The sequence below is a fragment of the Lissotriton vulgaris genome, chromosome 7, assembly GCF_964263255.1.
Source record: "Lissotriton vulgaris chromosome 7, aLisVul1.2, whole genome shotgun sequence".
Lineage (NCBI taxonomy): Eukaryota > Metazoa > Chordata > Amphibia > Caudata > Salamandridae > Lissotriton > Lissotriton vulgaris.
The window spans coordinates 1,619,893,811-1,619,916,435 of NC_141695.1; the positions used below are offsets into that span (position 1 = coordinate 1,619,893,811).

A 22,625-nucleotide genomic window follows, 5' to 3' on the forward strand; every position below is an offset into this window, starting at 1 on the left:
GGGTCCCACAGGGGACCAGTCCAACGGACAGGGCAAGGAGCCCCGTCCCCCAGGCAAGGGGAACCCCTACAAGCAGAACACCACCGACCTCAAGAGGGGCGGGGCAACGAAAAGAAAGGAGAGGAAGCCCGTTCACCCTCAACAGAGGAAACAATGGCAAGGCAAGGGGAGGCCGAAGCACCCCATACCCATACAAGGCAACATAACCTCTATCCAAGGACAAGGCAAGGAAGAGTAAGAAGAACTACCTAGAGGCTTCAAGGAGACTAGGGATGCAAGCCCCCTCCTCTACCCCCCCCCCCGGAACTCACCCCGCAAAGAAGGCAGCTGAACCCACCACAGCCAGAAGTCAAAAGACCAGACAGAACAGACTAAACTGCAGGTAATTCAAAACACCGCAGCTAGAATGATATTAAATCGTCCTCCAGGCTCACCCTCGGCCCTTTGTTGAAACAGCTGCACTGGCTACCAATTAAGAAGCAATCTTTCTTTAAGATCTGTTGTCTTACTTTTAATGCCGTGGATGGCAAAGGTCCTCTTTATCTTCAGAAGAAATGTATCAAGCAGGCTTTGGGTTGCAACCTAAGGTCCAACTCCTTGGCTCTGTTAAAAGTTCCCCGAATTCGCCTTAGCCGCATCGGTGGGAGAGCTTTTTTGTACCTTTCACCACAGTACTGGAATCCGCTTCCCAGTCGCCCTGCGATAATGTTCCTTGTATGTCGTTTTTAGGAAACAATTGAAAACCTTTCTGTTTTAACATATTCATTTAATGTGACTGTCTACTATCCTCATTTCGCTAGGGCAGCGCAGAGATGCCTCCTGGTGAGTCGCCTGCTATAGAAATCTATTAACATAACATAACAGCGCCGGCAGCAACAAGCAGTCGGAAGCAGAAAGAGAAACCCGGGGCACCCAGGAAAAAAGAGCAGGCAGCTCCTAAAAGAGGGAGAAAGACAAAATCCATCACAGCAATCAGGACAGAGAACTTGAAGGTGAAGAAGGGCCCGGACACACCTCAGAGAGGGGCCCGCACCACGACCCAAAAAGAAGTAGAACCAGAGTCATGACGCAGACAGCAGGCAGACCAGGAGAACAGCGCAACGACCAAGGAGAAGACCACCCCGGGGCGCCACCAAGGCATTCCAATCCAGCAATAAGGGAAGTGCACCAGCAACTTCCCTAAAAGCCATGGAGAGTAGAAGCCCGCAGGCAACCACAACTCCCCAGCATAGACCAAGCTATACAACAGCTACCACTACCCCACATAGGGTATGTTAAGTCCCAAGACATGGGAACCCTCTTAGGAAGAAACTTCCGCAGCAGAGGACAACAAAAAGAACCGCAGGTAAAAATCCCCGTAGAAGGCTTGTCAAGCAGCCAAAGAGAAAAAACAGAAGGCATAATCTCAGGGCCTACCTGGTGCATATAACTCAAGGCAAAAACACAGTCAAAAAGGGCCGTCAGCAGCCAACAGACCCACAGCCTCAACAAGGAGGACTCCAGTGGCCATGAAGCACACAGACAACAACTAGGGTGACCCACCCAAAAGGAAGAAAGTTTCCAAGAACTAGATCAACTCACCGGTCACTGAGGGGGAGAAAGAGGAGGAGGCGGCCGAAGCCCTGCAAAGAACCTCCGGATGGCCGAGTTTGCCGGGGCATGGAACAAAAGAATGTCATTCAAGGGAAGATCAACCAGCCGTTCCCGAACATTTTCCGGGAACACACTGCCCCGAAGCCAAGCATTCTGGCGAAGGGCAACCGAAGAAGCCATGACACGACCAAGCACCTCCGAGATGTCCAGAGTGGAGCGAAGAATAAACGCAGCCAGCTCCCGGCCATCGAACGCATTGTGCTGCAAATCAACCCTAGCATCCTCCTGTAAAGCAGTGGATCCCAGGGACTCAGCCGAGTCCCACAAGCAAGAGGTGGCCCTAGCCAACACACAAAGTGTTAAAGACCCGTAGAGCCGCACTGGTCGAGGCAAACATATTGCACCCCCAAGAGTCTAGCCAGCAGGCCTCCTGTGATGGTGGAGACAACAGCGGCAGCAGGGAGGGCAAGGCAGTCCGCAAAAGGGGGCTTGAGGCAAAGGGATGGAGGGAAAGACACACCGGGTCACGCAGAAGTGCAGAAGTTGTTGGGGCACCGGATCCCCCGTGGCGGGGCACCCCAAAGTCCCCATCAGGGAAGAATGGAGCGGCAGCTCCCTCCCACCAGAGTCCTGGTGGAGAACTTCCGGCTGCCCCTTTACCCGCAGATCATCTTCTGGATCACCCATGCGCAAAATACCCACAGTCGTGGACACAGCGCGAGCGAAGAACGCACCCGCCTCAGTAGGGCCCCGCGGTGGGGAAAGCAGCTCCTGCATGGGCGATGGCTGCAAGCTAAGGCGGCCGTCTCCTAAGCCAGCCGGAATGGGCAAAGGCCAAGTTCGGAAAGGAGAAAGAGGGACCGAAGAGTGGGGGACCTGTGGCTCCTCCGGTGAAAACCACCGCAGGTAGGTCCTTGGACGGCTTCATGGAAAAAGCCACGATGCGGCTGCCAGTCTCTGGCGAGGAAGACACCAGCAGGCGCCCATCCTCGGGGGAAGAGGGGGCGTCCGAAGATGAGTCCGCGACCAGACACCACACAGCGCAGGGGACCGGGGCTGGGTGGGAGCCGAGGTGGCTAAGAGGCGGCGCCAACTCTACCTCCGACATGGCAGCCACCTGTGTGGAAGGACGAGAGGGACCCGGGGAGCAACAAGGAGCCCCCCACCAGCCTCGACCCATAATGGGATGAGGGGGGTCCGCTGACCCATGTGGCGCCGCCAAGGCCGACTCGACCTCCGACTCTATCTCCGACGAGGCAGCCGCCTGCGTGGAGGGACGAGAGGGGCCCGGAGGGGGGCAAGGGGTCCTCCGCCAGCCTCGTCCCATGACGGGACGCGAGGGGTCCGCCGACCCCTGTGGCACCGCCAGGGCCAGTAGCTGCTGGCGCCATAGCGGCGTCACCTCGGCCTCAGACAAGACCACCACCTGTCCAGCGGGCCAAGAGGGGCTCGAGGATGCGACCAGAGTCCCGGCGACCTCCCACAACACCACAGGGACTCTCGCTGGAGTTAGCGGCAAGGCAGAGGAGCCGTGGTCTGAAGGAGGGACCCTCGAAGGACCGCACCCAAACGGTACCACATCTTCCAAGCCTGGAGCCGAGCCAGTCGGCGCCGGAGCCGCCGGCGACACTGCGGAGGACCCCGCACAACGCAAGATATCCGCCTACGTCCCAGGAGGGAAAGGAAGACGAGGAGAAGCCAGCGAGGCCTGCAAAGCTGCCGCATATGTCTCCAACTGGGCTCTCGATGTCCCCTCACCGGAAAACGGTGGATAGGGGGTCGATACGCGGGCCGCATCAACTGCGGAGAGCCCACAGGCCGGAAACCAACCCACGGGGACAAACTGCGACCCTTACCGACAGGGGAGCGACGCTCTTGCGACATAGGAGAGGGATGAGGATGCAGACTATGGTTGCTTCGAAACACCTTCTGCAGAAGCTGATCGAGGTGACAAACCCGATCGGGACAGGTGAACCGAGAGAAGTTTCATCTGGCGCTCCCACCACTACTTCGGCTTCAACTGTTGGCACGCCTCGCAATCAGTGGAGCCGTCATCCTCCCCCAAACACCACATGCAAATGAGGTGAGGATCCGTCGCAGACATAAGGCGTCCACACGACTAGTACATCTTAAAGCGCACACTGTTCCCACAAACACGCAATAGCGAAGGGACAGGCTTAAACAGGCCCGGAGCACGAACCAGATCCGCGTTGCATGCAGAAAAGGAAAAAAACTGACGTAGGGCGCTTGTGTGGAACTTATGTGATCTCACGGACGTCACGTACACAGACGACGCCTGGGCGGAGTCGCATGATGCAGCCTACCCCGGTGCGCAGGGATGCTGGGCAAAAAGTTTCCGGACCCAGTCTCACGCCTGGGGATAATTCTACGTTAAGGAATCTGTGGCTAGTAGTCTATCAGATCTAAAGGCAACAGAGGCGCAGAAACTGGATATATGACGGATAAAAAAATAAAACAGGAGAGGGTGATGACAGAGACAATGTGGAGGAGAGCGTATCCCAAGGTACATGTAGAATGAGACAAATGAAAGAGCCACAACACAGTCACGATATAGCTGAGGCATATGACGAATGAAATTCAGCAGAGGAGGGGGGGGGGTGAGGGGGGGTCAAGTGAGATGAAAGGGGGTACACAGCAGACAGTGCTCAAGAGTAGAGGCACAAAGAAGAAGACTATGGAATAAGGAAATGTAGCTTAAGAGTGAGGAGTGAGGCAGAATATCCATCAGCGAAGGAACAAAAGCACACAAATAAAGAAAAGGGCACAATTAAGGCACATGACCCACAAATTCACTATCAGACAATACTGGTAAGGGAAGGAATGAAGCTGAAGACGGATCAGAAAGGGTAGTACGGCACCAGCTGGATGAGAGTAAATAGGAAAGAGGAACGTAATGAATTGGGTAAATGGCAAAAGAATGGCACATGAAACAAAACAGGTGAGAGTAAGGAGAGAGGAGCAAAAAGGAGGAGAAAGATGTAGAGAGGTGACCAATGAACAATAAGGATGAGAGAAAGGTACAGGGCAGAAGAGTGAAAAGGCCAAGACATTTACACAATGTCTGAGGGAAATAGATCAAGTAAACTGGGGGTTAGGTTTGCCGGCAGTCCCTAAACATGCATTCTCCATTAGTGCCATGGAGAGATCAGCCGAGGGGGAAGAGATGTACTGAATATCTATATGCAGTTTATAGGGAATAAATTATATGATAAGACTCCCATCATGGAAAGCCGCAAGGCGAAGTCACAGTAAAAAAAAAAAGACAGAATTTCGGGGCAAGCAAATCTGAACTTAAAATTAAATCTCTCTCTTATTGGAATAAACAGTAGGAACAAACAGAGGTACATTGAAATATAACACACCTTAACTAAGACCAAACAGAAGAGCCAAAGTACCGATATTAAACTGGCCTGGGAGTTCTTGAAAATGTCAGACAGCAGTTTCATTCTACACTACTTCCCTTTCATGACTGCAAACCTCATCCATAGATGCAAAAAAGGCCACTAATGTCAAAGATCAGACACTACTTCCTTACCCTTGGTAAGAAAAGGAGAATGATGGTAGTCATGGTGCAGAGCAAAGTACTTAACTGCAATTCTCAGCCGCATAGGAGAAGATACCATGCTACGCATGTACAAGGAAGCAAGATTAGCGTTTGCCAGGCTATGCAAAGTCTTAGGTGTGCAAGGAAAATAACAAAGGTCCATTAAATTAGACATGTCCTTGCACATTTGGTAGGTTTCCTAGTAAACATGAAGGAAACTTAAATTAAAGACAGACTTTTATTTTCATTCCAGCAGTCTTCAACAAAAAATTGAAACAAACTAGCTTTTCATGCACAGAGAAAGGTCAACACAGTTCAACCAATCAACAGTCCAGGATAGCCATAAAGGTGTGAATTCCCCAAACAGCTTCCTCTTTCTCCACTGCGACAGAAGCACTTCCACAACTTTTCCTTAGTCAGTTTTGGAACCATCCAAACCTGAAACAATCCAGAGAAAAGAACCATACATCCGAAGTTCTTAACCGCAACTAAGTGATCTCGCACATGAATTTCAGAAACCAATTGAGAAAGACATTTATGAACTTCTATACTTGAAAGAAACCGCACAGTAATATATGGTCATTGGCTAGAAGAAAAAGAAAAAAAACTTGGATACTTCTGCCTTATGAAAGCCATGAAGTACTGTTTCTACAACCTAAACTCAAAATACTCTACATTCTTCTGGGTACGGAGAAAGAAAGGGTCTCAGGAACCTGGAGTGGGAATAATCCTCACCGCTTTGTCCTTAATAAAATTGAAACTTTCCTTCATGGTTCCTAGGAAATCTTACATTCTAGGTCAGGACCGGAGGCGAGGTTTATGCTCGTTCAAAGCTTGTCCACCACCAAAGACACCAGGTCGATGACTGGTTTAAAATAAAACCACTTCAACATGGAGTCCGTGGAACATTCAGAGGTGTTAATATCCTCTAGGTGAGCCACTAGAAAGAAGGCTTTGGAGAGCATAGCTCCTTTGACAGAATGGGCTCCAAATTGCGAGACATCAATGCTTGCTTCTTGCATAATCCAGCGGATCCAATGAGCTATGGTGGGATGAGTGATGGCTTTGAAAGGTTTCTTAAGTTATATTAGCAACTGGTGCTCACCCGGCAGACGGAGTCCTTCCGTCATGCTTTCATATGCCTTAAGGTAACACACCACTCACAACTTTGGGGGCTTTGTCAAAAGCTGGATAGGACACCACTCTGGACTTTGACTGTCTAGAAATGTGGAAGGCCCAGTGGGGTGAAATCCTTTCGAGATGTCCAAGGCCCTCACATCCAACTTTCTCCTACAGGACACTAGATATTGAAGCATGGTGTGTTTCATTGGCAATTCCTTGCATGGCAAGAGCAATAAAGTAATAAAACCCTGTTAACATCCCATAAGGCTGAATAACTGGGTTTCAGGAGAAGTGTCGAAATTATTCCTCTCATCAGTTTGCACACCAACTGGTATTCACCTACCAGAGCTCCTTGGATGGGAATACGGCCTGCAGAAATGGCCAACCTATCAAAGAGTGGATTGTACGATATGCCAATCCCTGGGACACAAAAAGGTTGCCAAGAAGTTCAGGATAGTGACCACTTCGCACCACATGGGATCTTGATAGTTTTGAAGACACCAACTAACCAACCCAACTGGACCATACGGATCTCTATAGCTGGTTAGTTCCGTCTGCCCATGCAGCCACCAATATGGTTTCATATTTACAACAAGGGGTGGTGAGGGACAGAGTCTCTGAATTAAGCAGAAAGCTCTCACCCAGTAAAGAGATCAGGGCTAGATCCAACACCGTTTTTTAGCTCACTGCACCATCCCAGTTTCAGAACCTGGCTGTATGCAAATTAGTCTGTTCCTGTCCCAGTGCATGATGGGAACAGGGCAAACCAAACTACAAAAGCCAATTCTTACACTGGGAAGGAAACAAGCTCCCGGGGACCGGTTTCTGGCAATACAGCCGTCTTCGGCCCGGTTTGCTTGAATCCTGATGGTGCAATGAGCAAGGGTCTCACATCTGAGAATACCCTTCCACGCTTAGGGTGGACAAAAATATTTACAACAAGGGGTGGTGAGGGACAGAGTCTCTGAATTAAGCAGAAAGCTCTCACCCAGTAAAGAGATCAGGGCTAGATCCAACACCGTTTTTTAGCTCACTGCACCATCTCAGTTTCAGAACCTGGCTGTATGCAAATTAGTCTGTTCCTGTCCCAGTGCATGATGGGAACAGGGCAAACCAAACTACAAAAGCCAATTCTTACACTGGGAAGGAAACAAGCTCCCGGGGACCGGTTTCTGGCATTACAGCCGTCTTCGGCCCGGTTTGCTTGAATCCTGATGGTGCAATGAGCAAGGGTCTCACATCTGAGAATACCCTTCCACGCTTAGGGTGGACAAAAATATTTACAACAAGGGGTGGTGAGGGACAGAGTCTCTGAATTAAGCAGAAAGCTCTCACCCAGTAAAGAGATCAGGGCTAGATCCAACACCGTTTTTTAGCTCACTGCACCATCCCAGTTTCAGAACCTGGCTGTATGCAAATTAGTCTGTTCCTGTCCCAGTGCATGATGGGAACAGGGCAAACCAAACTACAAAAGCCAATTCTTACACTGGGAAGGAAACAAGCTCCCGGGGACCGGTTTCTGGCATTACAGCCGTCTTCGGCCCGGTTTGCTTGAATCCTGATGGTGCAATGAGCAAGGGTCTCACATCTGAGAATACCCTTCCACGCTTAGGGTGGACAAAAATATTTACAACAAGGGGTGGTGAGGGACAGAGTCTCTGAATTAAGCAGAAAGCTCTCACCCAGTTGCATATAGCCAGGTTCTGAGCTGGGATGGGGCAGTGAGATAAATAACGGTGATGGATCAAGCCCTGATCTTTGGACTGGGTAAGAGTGGTCTGCTTAATTCAGACACTCTGTTCATCACCACCCCCTTTTCTAAATCACCAATATGGTTTCAGCCTCCTGTGAAAGACCAGAACCTCACCAGCTTTGCCGGTCATCCACCAGGTCCATGAGAGACATGCATACTTGGAGGACTGATTGGTGATGATTGCACAGAGGATCCCGAAGGAGATCTGGAATGAGGGATAGGAGGATTGGAGAAACCCAGAAAATTTCCAGAGGAACCGGAAACCATACTTGAGACCTTCAACACAGAGTGATCAAGAACTCCTTCAGTCTCCATATCCGAACTGATTGTCTCATTGCAAATAGGATAAAGGCATAATTTTTCTCCAAGGACGAATCCTGGAGAAAAGTCAGTTGCTGTTGCCAGAGGGTCTGCCTCCCAGCTGAAGTACCTGGGAAGCTGATGTTCTTACCAGGAGGGAAATAGATCCACTTTGAAAGGGCCCCAAACGGAGTCCAGCTTCTGGAAAACTATGCGATTCAAATGGCTGACCATGCTCTGGAGCACCAGTCCGCTACCACATTGGATGCTCCGGAAGATACTGTTATCACTGAACCCATGTGAGACAGGCAGAAGCCAAAATTCCTTTGCCAGATCCGCAAGGACCTTTAACTTTGTACCCCCTAGATGGGTGATGTAGCGCATCGCTGACACACTATCCACCTTGAGGAGGGCACTGCAGTCGACCCGGTCTTTTGCCCAAAATTTGATCGCAAAGGGCCCGCCATCAACTCCAAACAATTGACATTGATCTGCTGCTCTTCTGTGGACCATTCTCCTCCTGTAAAGGAGTCTTCACCACAGGCTCCCCAACCAGACTTGCTGGCATCAGAATCAAGAATGATATCCGGGTCAGAGCCAAATATGACCTGACCATTTCACGCCTTCATGTGGGCCAGACATCCCATTTCCTCCTGGACTTCCTCCATGAGCAGGATCTGTTCTGAATAGTGCAGTCCCATGCAGAGGTGGAAGGCCTGGAGGCGCTGGAGGGTGCTGTAATCAAGCGGGCCTGAAAAGATCACCTGTATAGAGGAGGATAGAAGGTCCACAATTTGGGGCACTTGTCTGAGAAAGGTCAAAGACCTGGACAGTCTCCTCTTCAACTCTCTGCGAACCTTGGTCACCTTCTGAGAGGGAAGGCTTAAGGTTTTCTCCACGTAATATATGACAAACCGGAGAAATGTTGTTTGTTTGGAATGATCTAGGAGTGATTTTCGCTCGTTGCAAAGCTTGGGTTTTGTCGTCAATAAGTCTACTGCAGTTTGCAACTGTTCTGTCAGACGTATTGGACACTGGTCCAGATGGAGATCATCTAAGTACATTATAAGACGAAAACCTCGAACCCTGAAAGATTCCACCACAGGTTTGAGAACCTTGGTGAAACACCAGGGGCCTGGTAAGAGTCCGAATGGAAGAGTTGCAAACTCATACACCTGGCCGCCACCTGAACTGCATGAACCTGCGGTTGGGGTGGGTGGGTGGGCGCTGCTAAAAACGCATCCTTCAAGTCCAAAAGCACCATCCAGTCGTCAGGACTAAGAAGAATGCGCAAAAGATGGATACCCTTCATCTTGAAATGAGGATAGACCAGCCACCCATTGAACTCTCTTAGGTTGATCACTGGCCGTTGCCCACAATCTGTCTTATTTACCAAAAAGTTGTTGCTGAGGAACCCTGGGGGTGGAGGCAGGTCCAGGTAATAGCTCCTTTTTGTGAAGATCCCCCACCTCTTGAACAATCAAGGCAGTCTGATCTTCTGCAAAAACTAGTGTATGTGGGCGGGAGTCCTGAAACGGGGTCCTGTAGAACTTTGTGGAAACCCCCGATAGTGTGTAGAACACCTGATAGTGTGTAGCTGATCGTGTGTAGAACATAGGTATCGGAAGTAATCGGCTCTAAATTTTGAGCGACTAAAACCAACCGGCATCACGCATTAGTTGGCAAGAAGGGAAAACTCATCTGCTTGGGTCTGGAACTACCTACTGGAACGATGGCCATGTTGACCTCTTAGTGAGGGGAAGAATTCCCCCTGTCTGGACTGGTCCTGGTACTTCTTGAAGCCTCTGGGAGGGCCTTTGGTTTAGAAGCGACCTGCCAGGACAGAGGACTGGAGACATAACGCTCTAAGGCAAGCCCAGACGTCTTTCTTGAAGGGCTTTCTTGGCGACCAGCCACATATCTGGCTGCCTTGTCAGAAGAGACCTATTCCGCCGTGCAGGGATGCATAAGGCATTCCAAGTCTAGCATATCAGAGGATGTGTGCAGCGATCTTTGGACTCTGGGGTTGTGGGGGCCAACAAAGGTGCCAGGGCCGGTTGGGATCAGCATAATTAGAGTTGCCATGGGAATAGGCTCTCTCTGCATCATGCCCTCTGGCGGCGGCAGGCCTCACCACACTCACGCAGCCCTGAGGCTTAAGTGAATGTGTGACTAGAGCGTTGGGTGGAGTTCCTGCAGCACAAACAAATTACAGCTGTGGTGCACTGTGCAAACTCATACAAATAGCTCAGTCAATATCACAGAAAATAGTTTAAACACAGAGGTGATGGAAGTGGTTACTTAACTGCTGGAAGCAGGAAAAGAAAGAGGAAGCTATTCAGGGGGCTCCTACCTTTATGGATATCCTGGACTGTTGACTGGGTGAACTGCGTAAACCTTTTCCATGTGGATCTTGGGAAAACTAGCTCTTTGTTAAAGACTGCTGGAATGGATATAAAAAAAATGTAGAGTATAATCCTTACCTCTGGTCCCGACATAGAATAGTTATTTTGGCATAATTTAATAGGAATCAATTTTCTTAAAGTCTTTGTGAGCAGGTGCATGCAATTTATTTTCTACTTCAAGAAGACCATACATAAAAATGTTCGAAGACGGACCAGCTGTTTAGTTTCCTAAAGCGGGTTAGGTGGGTTTAATCCCAGAATTCCTAAGAAAGATAGATTTAGTATGGGAAATGGAACCTGATGCTTCACATTCCTTAAAGCCCCAAAATGCAAGGTATACAAAGTCTCAGGAGCAACGACGGTGAAAAGATGATCTGTTAGGAGAAAAATGAAAAGCATATCCAGAAAGAGAGCTCAAAAGGAGTCACGATGTGCCAGAGTTTCTTCGCCTTGAAAGACAGTGGGCTTTTGCTATTTGATGGTTCTCTGAATTTCTAGCCTGCTCCCAATTAAAAGGCTTTTATAAACTATTTTCCTCGGGCTGCATCAAAGAGAATGCATGTTGGACTTGGCTATTTCTCAAGTATACACCCCAAACTTTTATTCCTTTACTCCCCACCTTTGCTGAACTCACTTTTTGTTGACTTAGGACTCTAGCACTGGTTAGCAGTGGCAAAGTGCACAAAAGGCTTGTAATCTCTCCCTTCAACATAGCAAAATGGACCTACACCTGATCGGTACATATAATTTACTTGTAAGTCCTTAGTATATGGTACTATGGGTACACAGGGCCTGTAAATTAAATGCCACAAGTGAACAGCAGCACTTGTGGCACCCACTTAACCATTTAAAGAATGTCTCAGACCTGCCACTGCAGCCTGTAGTGCAGTTTTAACAAAGAAAAATGAACCTTTTGCCAGACCTACACCTTCCTTTTATTACATGCAAGTTGTCCCTAAGACAGGCCCTAAAGGCCCATAAGGCAGGGTACATAGTATTTAACCCCTTCACTGCGGCGGCTATTCCGCCGCAGTGCTAAGGGGGCGGTGCAGCCGCCACATGCTGGTGACGGAACCGCTCCGTCACCAGCCGCGGTTGGGCTGTGCTGATGACGGAACGGTTCCGTCATGGCCCCGCCTGCTCAATAGAACGCCCAGCGCGGAATCCGCGCCGCACAGGCGCGGCAGCCGGGCCATGACGGAACCGCTCAGTCATCAGCACAGCGCCACCGCAGCTGATGACGGAGCGGTTCCGTCATCAGCATAGAAAGGGTTAAAAAGTAGGACGTGCGCTTACGTTTCACAAGTCCTTGTATTAAAAAATACCCAACGTTATTTTTCAGTACGTTAAGGCCTATCTGACCAATACTGAGCTATCTTATGACAGATGAGAACTAACTTGGGATGAGAGTAGGTAGAAGTATACTGTTTGGAATCCAATGAAATGTAATTTAAAATCATCTTTAATGGTAAAGTGGAATTTTAGATGATGAATCTGAAAATGCCACATAGATACATTATATTTTCCTTCCCTAAACTTTGATACCTTCTAGGAGTTCCCATCAGGGATGCTTACTGTGCTCAGACAGTGAACAATAGGATAGTGGTGCAGCTGAGATAGGGCCATCCTGCCAGGATGGCTGGGTGCAGAGCTATGGCCTGCCCGACTTGCACTTCAAAGTGCTTGCCTCCGGAACACATAAAGGAACCCGACCCTAGCCTTTTGTCACCCCAGACTTCTCAAGGTCTTGACAGGTGACAGAAGAACCTTCCAGAACCAGATGTGGGAGTAGGACAGGGTCTCTCTCACCCCCCAGCCACACAAAAGGCTGGCACCAGGTATAAATACTGTACCCCCGAACAAACTCTTCAGTACATCCCTGGATCTATGGACATTACAAAAGGAGGACTGCTTTGTACCCCAGAGGACTGCCCTGCGGCTCGAGTCCTGCCCTCTGGAAAGGAAGACTGGACCTGGTCCCTTCATCCCAGGCTAACCCGAGTGACTTCAAGAGTCAGTTGGCTGATCTCCTGTTCTTCGCTACAGGGATGCAAGCTCCAGAGCCCTCTCTGCAACAGCACATATTACCTGCGGCAACTGGACCAGTTTCAGCCCTCCTGGCCTCTGTTAGCGAGAGTCCCTGATCCCAAAGAGGTGCCACCATAGGTCCTGGACCACTGTTTGGCATCAAAGCGGACTTCTCAAGAATGGGAGAAATCCTGAGGTTTTGGGCACGAACACTAACTGACCCATTCACGCCAAGACGGTCATCCAAGAAGCCCACCAATACGAAACTCCAGTGAACCTTACTCGTCACACTACAGTCGGACCTGCAATGCAAGATCTGTACTTCGCACTACAGCAGCCACAGCCAGTCAACAAAAAGCTCTAGGAACAGACGTCTTCAGCTCTTCGCGCTACAGTGATGGCCATCTGCAATGTTTTCTCTGCTCCTTGTGGCCTCCTCCACCACGAACGGAACTAGTTGCATCGTTCTTGCATGCGCTAGATATACCTAAAACGTTGAAATTGCATAGCTCAGGTTCCACAGATTGGATTTTTGTCGTTTTGGTCTAATGTAATTTAGTAAACACACTCCATTTTCTGAATTAGGTTGCGATTTTTTTTCTTGAGTTTCGTTTTCACTTCATTACTGTATATTTGATGCATAAATACAGTATACAATGCCTCTAAGTTAAGCCGGACTGCTTTTGTGCCAAGTTACTAGAAGGTGAAGCACAGGTTAATTTAGTGACTTTTGCGATTCACCCTCACAAAGACTGTGGCTGTTGCCCTAATGTTTTGTCAAACATTTTCTACAGTGTTGAGCCAATCTTGATAGGGTATGTACCACAGTTCGAAGATGCCTTATATCACTGGTTCACCAGCTGACAAGCACTAAGCTGATCTGCTCTAGCATTTAGAGATCCTGCCTGCCAGGTAGTAGGCCACCAGAAAGATCTGCGGCTTCTCAGGATCCGAGATTCCTTTCCCCCCTGCTTGTTGTAGTCCCACATGGGAGTAAGGTAGTCTGTGAGGGCCTGCACCAGACTTCCCATGATGGTCACCAGGTAGGCCTAGAGGGATACCAGGAAGCAGCAAAAGACTGATGTAGAGCCAGTGCTTCACTGTTCACTGGAGACCAGAGGCCTCTGATCACCACCTCTGAAGGGAGCATCTGTGTACGGCTCAGTTGGGACTTTGGTTTGCTAATGGAAAACCCAAGGAGGTAAAGAAGGATGCTGTCCTCCGGAGGTGGTCTGCGACTGAGTCAAGCCTGTCTTGAACTGCCAGTCATTGAGGTTCAGGCATATATGTACCCACTGACCACCAACAAGTTTTGCTCACCACCTTTACTTTCATGAACACCCGAGGGGCTGGAGGGTAGCAAAGCAAAATTGAATTGTCCCGACCCCCACTGTGAACCTTGGGTTGCACAGTGGAGTGCAGTAAAGATCTATAAAAATACATTCTGCAAGGTCATTGATACGACCCAGTTTCTAGTAGTGAAAACAGAGAGGATCTGCACCAAAGTAAGTAATACTGCACTTGTCCTTTTTCAGAAAGGAGTTCAAAGGCCAATGGTCAAGTATATAGTCCTGAGGCCTCCATCCTCATTTAGGATTAGAAAGCATCAAGAGAATCACCTCACGCCCCTTTTCCGAATCTGGAGAGGTCAGATTCTGCACCAAACCAGCTGACAGTGGGTCTGCAGGGACAAATCAAAGTACCTTTGGTGTCATTGCATCAGGCACGAAAGTAGGTAGACAGTCACCTGCATACATTTATTTACATGATTTCATATTGCATATAAACCATTGATTGGACTACCCTCAAGATAACTCAAAATTCATTTTTAAAACTTCAATCATTAATTCCAGAAGTGCTTGTAAATACCCAGTGATTTGTTAACATCTTTTTTTTGAATGCTGCATATATCCCATACTATACGAGAATTAGCTATGTTTAAATGTACTCATTTACATTCATCCAATTGTCAATCCGTATCAGCATATAATCATTCCTACAATCATAAGGCATCTCAAAATGCAAAAAGTAGATCTTCATTAAAAAGACCTTTTCAAAGTACCAACTATAGACTCCCTCTAGAAGCTGCTCCCTACTTCAAAAAGCACAACTTGTATTAATGGACCTCAGACGCAAACTTCAGTACACTTTTGGACCGGAGGATACTCTGCCAGGAAGAAAGATTGCTGTGCTGCTGAATGGACTGCCACCCTGTTAGACTACTGATCTGCTCTGCTGGCCTGCTTCCTGCTGCCCTCTTGCCTGGGTGAGAAGGACTGGACAAGCATCTCTTGAACACAGAACCCCAGAGTGCTTTAAAGGCCTAATTGTGGGGCCTCCTGATCTGAAGCTTCAGGTACACAACAGGCTTCCAACAACCTTGCACCTGCACCTGACTTTGCGATCTGAGAGTCTACCCTGCCAAGTGGTGCCACCCTAGTCCAGGCCCCTTGGAAGCTAGCTTAATTTGCTATGCCAGCTTCAGTGGATCCAGCAAAACCAACGCATCTCCTCTGCTTTGAGGTGGAACCTCCAGAAGATCTGCTGCACTGCCACTGCTGGGAGGATCAGAACCGTCACAAAGACCCACATAACCTCCACAGCCTCCTAGGAAGCGCCTCTGCGCAAAGCATCCTCAGTACTGGCCCTCACATCTTTCGTCGATGGCAGACTAGGACGACGTGACACTCCGCATCACCGCCTTGCAAGGCCTTGTAATTGGCGCATTGCCTTAACAGTGCGATGCATCCTTGACACCCGACTTCCCATGACGAGACCTAGTCGACAGGAACCACGATGACAATGGAGGACCACGCATCACAGCCTAGCCGCATCTCGGAACCGACGCATCGTCAGCATGGATATTCACAGCGCTCCGCAAATCAAGGTTTAAGGTACTTTGTTCAGCGGGCTCTATCGCGGTCAGTCTGAACTTGTGACTAGATATCCACAGTTGGAGCTTTATGCTGCTTTCTGTGCTACTTACACTAAAATCTTTAAAGCTGCATATCTCGGTTTCTACTAATTGATTTTTTGTTGGTTTGGTCTTGTTTTATTAAAGAATGCTCTATTTTTCTAACTTGGTGTGGGATACTGTTTAAGTGGTGTTGTTTACTTTATTACGGTTTGAAGTGTTGCACAAATACTTTTTCAGCCGAAATCTTAAAATATTGATCTATCAAGTTAGGTTAGCTATCCAAAGCAGCACTCTGACCAGAAAGACTTTTACAAAATGGTTGAGCTCAGACTCTGCAGAAAAGGTCAACGAATTACAGGCTGATCAAAACAGCGAGGCAACTGGTTAGAACAGCATATACCACCAGAAAATAAGAAAATGAAAGTGTCACAGTACAACTGAAACACTGCTCAACCAAACAATGAAAATAAATAAAAAATAGAAAGTTTCATGAGAGGAGACTATTGAGCTGCACGCCTCTGCTGTTAAGGACACTTGTAATGAAATTCAGTCAAAGTTCATAGCATTAAGCTAAACTACTTCAAGATGTACAAACCCAACAAGAAGCACTAGAGAACACATCCAGGTAAAGTAATCATTGTTTCTTAAGCATACTTGAGAACCAAGAACCTAGTGACGCAATGATCAATATGATTTAGAAATTAACCAAGATTGCCCGATTTCAAAGGGGATCCTACTATCAGTATGGACCAGAAATTCTCCTTCATTTCCCAAAAAAGAAAGCTACAATGCTAGCTCTAAGTCAAGAACAATTTAGTCTAGTCTTCAAACAAATGGAGTTCAGACAAATCTTTATTCAATCTCAGCCAAACTGCTTACCATTAGAATTTCTTCTTATTTAGACAAGTTGGTATACCCTAATTTTGTTTTTACCAAAATTGAATACAGCCACAAATACTCACTTCCTCATAGAACAGAACATTCTGGCAGCTGGTATACTACTAGATGCATAAAAAGGTATTTGATCTTGGGGGATGGGAATGCTTGTTTACAACGCTGATAACTGTAGTTTTTTTCCCTCACCCAGGCGAGGCTAATAAAAGAGCTATATACATGAGCAACTATCGAACAGATTATACATTCTAAAAAAGATTACATCTGCAGTTATTACTAGAGGGCCACACCAGGAATATGCCCTCTCTAATCTTTATAGTTTTATTATTAAAAGTCTCTTGCAATAACAATTTCATTTGCCAACAAATGTACATGCTGCACTGGATGGAAAAGCCAAGATTAAATTATATGTGCATGACATTGTTCTATTTTTAAAAGCAGACCAGGCAAACATTTCTCAGGTCTTAAAATGCAAGGCCACCTTTTCTAACCTAGGTGGTTACTGCATTAAGACGTATAAGACAAAGACATTATTTTAACTCTACAGTACAGTTCTGTAAGCTACTTTGCAAGAAGGTTGTCATAAGGTCCCAAAGCGATATCTGAGGGGACCTGGGTAATAGAAATAATAGACTGTTTTATGAAGTAACAACTTTAAGCCTTTAATTGATAAGTGAATGAATGGAACAAAGATAGAAGCTCTTCCCTCTCTCCAATTTTGGCAGAATAGCCTTGGTGTAAATGTCAATCATATCATTGTTAGGTTTTTTGTTTGTATTATACAATACCATTTTATTTACAGGTGCAATATTTTTCCAAAATAATGCTATTAGTATATATAAATGGTGCAATAGCAAACCTCCAATCAGCTTAGAGAAGTTCTAAATAAATGCACTGCAAAACTGGTTTGTCACTCTCCAGTGTTAAAAGGCTACTATGAGGACAAAGCCTCTCAATATATAACAAGATTGTCGCCTCGCTCACCATCACTTTTATTTATAACTCATCAATGGAAAGAATTAAGGTAGATTTAAACACAGAACCTCCATGTAGTGTGCAGTCCAAATATTTATTACAAGGTGCTGGGAGAAATTCAACAAAAAAGGGTAAAGCACAGTTTAGAAACCCACAATCATGCAGAGAGGACACTGAGATTGCAAGGATCATGAACTTCATATGAAACCAAACATTTGTGAGCTTAGTGGGGCAAACCGATACGGGATCCATCAAACAATACCTACTGGGCGATCAAGTTGCTTCATGCGACTAGGTCAACAAAAAGCGAAGGGAAAATCTGCACAGATGTTTCTCCTTTTTCGTTCAAAACTCTCTCAATTAATGAAATCATTAAACCTGCTGAATTTCCTTCGGAGCTATTTTTTTTCCCAGCAAAGTGAGATATCACAGCATCGTAATTTAGTTCAAACAAATGAATACCTATCTAATATGCAATAGGAAAAATATGAGGAATAGTTAGAGGGCCAATATGGAAAATATGCATCCAATAGTCAACTTGAACATAACTCTAAGAGTTTACTTTTACCTCCGCTAGCTGGGATAAATAAAGGAGCATTTAGGGTTATACCTCACCCCAGAAACGCTACACAAATTCAAACCTACAATCTCAGATAAATTTCCAAGATGGTTCAATGAGAATATTGGAAGCTAAGCCGCTATGGTTTGGATTACTCCACAACCAGTGTGCTTTTGGCTTTGGTGTTCAAATTAATAAATAGCCCTTGTGAGGGGGCTGGTATAAGGTTGATTTAAAACAGATATTCAATGGGATGTTAACTGCACCTGCGCATATAACCCAAAAGTGAAAACAAAAGATGCACAACATTTTCAAATTGGCTACAGAAAAGGATGTGCACCAACACCTAGTGGCATGGCTTGCCACAGGTGCTTGCTCTCACTATAAATGGCCACCCCCTTCTACACCCTGATCAGGGTATCACAATTTAAGAGGTCATCTGTAATGGCATGTCAGGAGTCATGCTGTCCAGAATTGTGGCTATCACATATGTGCTGCCCAACTGTGATTCACATCATCACCAGTAGCCATTTCAAACTCCATGTGGGCACCTCAAAAGCAGTGAAAGTGTGTCCCATTTAAGTGGCAACTAAATTCAAGAATCCACTGCAGGGTTTGAGGATCTATCACAAGATCCTGCGATACCATTATCTAGTGCAAGATTTGAGGATCCAGCCGTCCACAAAAGTGACACTACGCATGTGGCCTGGAGCTTGGCTTTCATAGCAGTTGATAAGGGGAAGCTGCTCCTTGGGCTCAGCTCTTCATCTGTGTTGCTGACTTTCCAGATGGAACAATCTTCAAAATGGATGCAGAGTTCAACTTCTCAGATATTTTCTGATTGTTGCAAATCTTCAAACTTATTCTATGGCGCTCCTTCATTTCCTTGCAGCAGAGAAATTCTTTGACCGCTTCCATCACTGTATTCAGAAGCCTCAAAAAAGTGATTAGCAAGGGAGAATTATATATGGAGTGTGAAACTACTAGTGGATTTTTTTAACTGCCTTCACACCTACATTCTGGAACGCAACCTAGTCTAAGTTGTGTTGGAAAAACAGACTCTTGGACCTTCAAAGAGTAGTTTTCAAATCTTGAGTGAACCTTTGCTTTGGCTCCTGAAGTTGTGGAGCTTTAACAATGAAATACAGAACAATACCAGTTTTACAACAATTACCTTCGCTCTAGCAAGGGTTCTTATTAACAAGCACCTGTTGGTAGAGTGATTGAGAGAGTAACAGTAGTCGTGTTTGATCCAGTAGAAGAAAGACTGCAGAAAACCTGTCTCGATTTGCCGAGACAAGCTAGGTCACATGGACCCAATGTTGTCTTTTATGTGCCTTCTCTCATATCCTTGAGCCCCTTAGGATGTCTTTGCGCCATCAGTATAGAGCACAATCTTGGATGTGCTCAGCACACTCAACGAGAAAGGAGACCAGTGGGTTCCACATTATTCGAGCATCAGACTCACTGCAAGAAAATAGCTACAAAAACTTATCAGGCCAAACAGTAAATCTGAACAAACTGAGTAAATGACATGATTAAGTGTAGCTTTTTACTACATATATTCCAAGTAATCAAAGAAAATTATTGGTACTAGTCCATTCTTTGCACCTTACATTTCCTTTAAGGATCAAATTAGTACAATGTTCTTGTACAAAACTTTGCTTGATATCTTGATTTGAAGTTTGAAAATTAAAGGGGTCTGGAACTCCTATAGCCAGACGCCCAGGACATATTGTTTGGGGTCAAGAGCAACAAGTTTTCATGTGTATTTTGTCCTTGGGACAAGAAGGCCCAACCCCTTGAACCACAAATCCTTTGGCCGCCAGTTTACAGTACCACATTATAGATCAGGGAAGGGCATTGCCTGCAGTTAAAGTCGTTTTTATGTTCATAGGTTAATGCTGTTTGAACTAGTATTTATAGTTCATTAATGAAAAGCCTTTGTTATTAGGGGGAGCGTTATAAGGAAAAGTTGTAAGCTCGGACTGCACTACTGATAGCAGTTCTAGTATAAACGTGTAAATATGTTTTCAAAGTTTAGTAGTATGAGGCTATGTATAATGCTTGCAGAATGCTCTCCGATTTTATGCCAATATTTGCAGAAGCTTGAAAGCAAGATGGATGATTTTAATTTGCTTTCAAATTAGAATGTTCACAAAAAATGCAACTAGGAAAAAACACATTTTGATAAACTACTGTAATAATTTAGGTACCATTTCTTTGCAACACAATTTATAAAATGTGTTGATGCATGCTAGTATGTCCCAAAAATATACCTAATGGAGAAAATCGGTGTAGGCAGTTTCAACAAGATTATGGGAACAAAAATAGACAGGCATTGTCAAAGTCAGTCTTTTGGTTTTGGCAATGTGTGTCTTGTTTTGGCATGGTTTTTGTAAAACATTATTGGCGTGGGAGCTGCTGTGCCCTCTCCATTATAACAAGCATTTCAAAAAGCAAAAACTAATTTTAGTCTCAAAAAGCACAATTAGCCACATTAGTTCCAGGTCGATCTCCACCTCTTGGGAGGACGCCGTGCAGGAAAATAAATAAATAAAATTACACAGCGGCATATGCAGTTTATAATATCTCTAGAGTGATGAGACACTGCTTATCAAAGGGTCTTTGTCCTTTATATGGATCTTATGTTCTGAAGAGGGTCTGGTAGATGGAGAACAAATCAATCAATCAATCAGTGACACTTATAAAGCGCGCTACATACCCGTAGGGTCTCAAGGCGCTGGGGAGGGGGGGTGCCGCTACTGCTCGAACAGCCAGGTCTTCAGCTTCTTCCTGAAGGAGAGGTGGTCTTGGGTTAGGCGCAGGTCGGACGGGAGGGAGTTCCAGGTCTTGGCGGCCAGGTAGGAGAAGGACCTTCCTCCTGTAGTCGCTCTTCGGATGCGGGGGACGGCGGCGAGGGCGTGGTTGGCTGATCTGAGGTGGCGTTTGGGAGCGTAGAAGTTGACTCGGCTGTTGAGGTAGCTCGGGCCTTGGTCGTGTAGGGCTTTGTGTGCGTGGGTGAGGAGGCGGAAGGTGATTCTCTTGTTGATGGGGAGCCAGTGAAGGTCTCTCAGATGTCCGGAGATGTGGCTGGACCGTGGGATGTCGAGGATGAGTCTGGCTGAGGCGTTTTGGATCCGCTGGAGTCTCTTCTGGAGCTTGGCGGTGGTCCCGGCGTAGAGGGCGTTGCCGTAGTCCAGTCGGCTGGTGACGAGGGCCTGGGTGACGGTCTTCCTGGTCTCTGAGGGGATCCACCAGAAGATCTTCCGTAGCATGCGTAGGATGTTGAAGCAAGCCGAGGAGACGCTGTTGACTTGTCTGGTCATGGAGAGGGAGGAGTCCAGGATGAAGCCCAGGTTTCGTGCATGGTCTGTCGGTTTGGGTGCGGTGCCCAGGGCGGGAGGCCACCAGGAGTCGTCCCAGGCGGAGGGTGAAGAGCCCAGGATGAGGACCTCCGTCTTGTCCGAGTTCAGTTTCAGGCGGCTGGTCGTCATCCACTCGGCTACCTCTTTCATCCCTTCGTGCAGGTTGGCTCTGGCGGCGGCGGGGTTGTTGGTCAGGGAGAGGATCAGCTGGGTGTCGTCGGCGTAGGAGATGATGCTGAGGTGGTGTTTGCGTACGATGGCCGCGAGGGGGCTCATGTAGACGTTGAAGAGGGTGGGGCTCAGTGATGATCCTTGGGGGACGCCGCAGATGACTTCGGAGGCCTCTGACTTGTACGGTGGTAGGCGGACTCGCTGTGTTCTTCCGTCGAGGAAGGAGATGATCCATTCCAGCGCCTTGTCCCGGATACAAAGACTGAATCAACGCATCAACCCATTTCCTATCTAGCTAATGTTAAAAAAGCTTTGTTCCTGGAAATATAGGTCCTATGTTTAGGCCAGTTTCCTCTCAACAGTTGTTCTATGAAATAGGTTTACATTGTTGATTAGAACTATTTGATGTGACTTTCTGGTTCTCTGGGATCAATGTACATTAGATAAGATTGAACACTTAACTACCTATTGCAGATTATAAATACACAATACAAGAATTATACCTGGCTTTGTTGAGATGTATTCCTAGCTGACTTTATTGAATATATATTCATGTCTTATGTCATGAGTAGGGCATCCAATAATAGCGCTGAGATTGAATGAAATTGCTCTTTAAGTGAATTCCCTATTTGGCATCTTTACCTGATAGTCTGTTACCCAGACCTACAAGGGTAGCTTGGGTTGCCAAATATTGATAACAAATTAGATCCTGGCACTGAACAAGACTACTTTGTGTGCCAATATGATACTTGTGAAAGAGCAGAATGCGGTCACGGATAGTGATGCCAGACAGACCGAGTGAGAGATAGAATTTTAATAAACACAAAAAGTCTTGGTTAACAGCAGATCTAATTAGGGGCCCAATTATTGAAGAAATCTCAAAAGTGCATCCATGGTATAGGTAATTGCATTAGTGCAGATTTACGCCTTTCATAAATTCACAAGATTTCACAGAAGTCAGTCAAGAAATCTTGG

General features: G+C 46.7%; 1 protein-coding gene across 2 annotated transcripts in view; it reads right to left on the minus strand.

The window, feature by feature from the left end:
- The window catches only part of LOC147706109 (embryonic polyadenylate-binding protein-like), a 552,087-nt gene that overhangs the window by 500,827 nt on the left and 28,635 nt on the right, over positions 1-22,625 (minus strand). The gene's annotated exons all lie outside the window — the stretch shown is intronic.